At 52.4% G+C, this 2,976-nt stretch overlaps 1 non-coding gene across 1 annotated transcript; it reads right to left on the bottom strand.

The window, feature by feature from the left end:
• Window positions 1–2,239: 2,239 nt before the first annotated feature.
• Trnas-uga (transfer RNA serine (anticodon UGA)) lies at window positions 2,240–2,315 on the bottom strand. The gene has a single exon. It is a non-coding gene; the product is annotated as a tRNA-Ser (tRNA).
• Window positions 2,316–2,976: the final 661 nt, after the last annotated feature.

The raw sequence follows: 2,976 nt of genomic DNA on the forward strand, positions 1-2,976 counted from the left end.
GGTCCACGTCATCGCGTAATGCGGCGACGTAAGTCATGGGGAGCACAGTCGGATGCGGCGTGAGGGGTGGATCATCCCGTGGCAGCTGTAATAACCTTCGTTGAGCACACTCAGAACGTATGTGTCCCTCCTTCCCACATCCAGAGCACGTCCTTGGTTGCCCGTCATAAATGACAATCGCCCGACAACCGGCGATGTACAAGTATGACGGGACGTGTTTTCGGAGTTCGAGCCGTATTTGTCTGACGCCATTGAGAACAGGATACGTCTTGAAACTCGCCCATTTTTCAGCCACGTGGGATAGGACCGTTCCGTAAGGACGCAGGGCGTCTGTCACCAATTCTTCTGGCACTTCGAATGGAAGCTCAAAGACGCGGATCGTGCGGAGGCCCATGCCGGCGTGTTCAACTGTTACCGCTCCAACATTCCCGTCCGAATGACAGAAACGAAGTCCTTGTCGGTGTCGAAGTAGTAGTTCGTCACATGCCGCTTCATTTATGAGCTTGACATAGACCACACTGCTGACTATAGATAAGTGTATTCCAACTAGAACGTCAGGTTCGATTTTCACCTCGTCCCGTAAATAACGTTCGATCTCGTAAGCCTTCGGTCGAGCATATTCGTTAGCAAAACTAAATTTCAGTGTCGATTTGCGGAACGACAAGGCCATGATTCGTTCTATGTATACCGCCACACACCGCTACACACGTAACGTAAACACCTCTCGCGCAGACGTGCGGCAGGGACGTAAACACCGTCCGAACCGCTGCGCCGCCGAAGGCTGACGTACTGAGCTACCGAAGCACGACTCACGCCCGGTACTCACAGCTTTACTTCTGCCAGTACCTCGTCTCCTACCTTCCAAACATTACAGAAGCTCTCCTGCGAACCTTGCAGAACTAGCACTCCTGAAAGAAAGGATATTGCGGAGACATGGCTTAGCCACAGCCTGGGGGGTGTTTCCAGAATGAGATTTTCACTCTGCAGCGGAGTGTGCGCTGATATGAAACTTCCTGGCAGATTAAAACTGTGTGCCCGACCGAGACTCGAACTCGGGACCTTTGCCTTTCGCGGGCAAGTGCTCTAACCAACTGAGCTACCGAAGCACGACTCACGCCCGGTACTCACAGCTTTACTTCTGCCAGTACCTCGTCTCCTACCTTCCAAACTTTACGGAAGCTCTCCTGCGAACCTTGCAGAACTAGCACTCCTGAAAGAAAGGATATTGCGGAGACATGGCTTAGCCACAGCCTGGGGGGTGTTTCCAGAATGAGATTTTCACTCTGCAGCGGAGTGTGCGCTGATATGAAACTTCCTGGCAGATTAAAACTGTGTGCCCGACCGAGACTCGAACTCGGGACCTTTGCCTTTCGCGGGCAAGTGCTCTAACCAACTGAGCTAGCGAAGCACGACTCACGCCCGGTACTCACAGCTTTACTTCTGCCAGTACCTCGTCTCCTACCTTCCAAACTTTACAGAAGCTCTCCTGCGAACCTTGCAGAACTAGCACTCCTGAAAGAAAGGATATTGCGGAGGCATGGCTTAGCCACAGCCTGGGGGGTGTTTCCAGAATGAGATTTTCACTCTGCAGCGGAGTGTGCGCTGATATGAAACTTCCTGGCAGATTAAAACTGTGTGCCCGACCGAGACTCGAAATCGGGACCTTTGCCTTTCGCGGGCAAGTGCTCTAACCAACTGAGCTACCGAAGCACGACTCACGCCCGGTACTCACAGCTTTACTTCTGCCAGTACCTCGTCTCCTACCTTCCAAACTTTACAGAAGCTCTCCTGCGAACCTTGCAGAACTAGCACTCCTGAAAGAAAGGATATTGCGGAGACATGGCTTAGCCACAGCCTGGGGGGTGTTTCCAGAATGAGATTTTCACTCTGCAGCGGAGTGTGCGCTGATATGAAACTTCCTGGCAGATTAAAACTGTGTGCCCGACCGAGACTCGAACTCGGGACCTTTGCCTTTCGCGGGCAAGTGCTCTAACCAACTGAGCTACCGAAGCACGACTCACGCCCGGTACTCACAGCTTTACTTCTGCCAGTACCTCGTCTCCTACCTTCCAAACTTTACAGAAGCTCTCCTGCGAACCTTGCAGAACTAGCACTCCTGAAAGAAAGGATATTGCGGAGACATGGCTTAGCCACAGCCTGGGGGGTGTTTCCAGAATGAGATTTTCACTCTGCAGCGGAGTGTGCGCTGATATGAAACTTCCTGGCAGATTAAAACTGTGTGCCCGACCGAGACTCGAACTCGGGACCTTTGCCTTTCACGGGCAAGTGCTCTAACCAACTGAGCTACCGAAGCACGACTCACGCCCGGTACTCACAGCTTTACTTCTGCCAGTACCTCGTCTCCTACCTTCCAAACTTTACAGAAGCTCTCCTGCGAACCTTGCAGAACTAGCACTCCTGAAAGAAAGGATATTGCGGAGACATGGCTTAGCCACAGCCTGGGGGGTGTTTCCAGAATGAGATTTTCACTCTGCAGCGGAGTGTGCGCTGATATGAAACTTCCTGGCAGATTAAAACTGTGTGCCCGACCGAGACTCGAACTCGGGACCTTTGCCTTTCGCGGGCAAGTGCTCTAACCAACTGAGCTACCGAAGCACGACTCACGCCCGGTACTCACAGCTTTACTTCTGCCAGTACCTCGTCTCCTACCTTCCAAACTTTACAGAAGCTCTCCTGCGAACATTGCAGAACTAGCACTCCTAAAAGAAAGGATATTGCGGAGACATGGCTTAGCCACAGCCTGGGGGGTGTTTCCAGAATGAGATTTTCACTCTGCAGCGGAGTGTGCGCTGATATGAAACTTCCTGGCAGATTAAAACTGTGTGCCTGACCGAGACTCGAACTCGGGACCTTTGCCTTTCGCGGGCAAGTGCTCTAACCAACTGAGCTACCGAAGCACGACTCACGCCCGGTACTCACAGCTTTACTTCTGCCAGTACCTCGTCTCCTACCTTC

The sequence above is a fragment of the Schistocerca cancellata genome, chromosome 5, assembly GCF_023864275.1.
Source record: "Schistocerca cancellata isolate TAMUIC-IGC-003103 chromosome 5, iqSchCanc2.1, whole genome shotgun sequence".
In the NCBI taxonomy this organism is placed as follows: domain Eukaryota; kingdom Metazoa; phylum Arthropoda; class Insecta; order Orthoptera; family Acrididae; genus Schistocerca; species Schistocerca cancellata.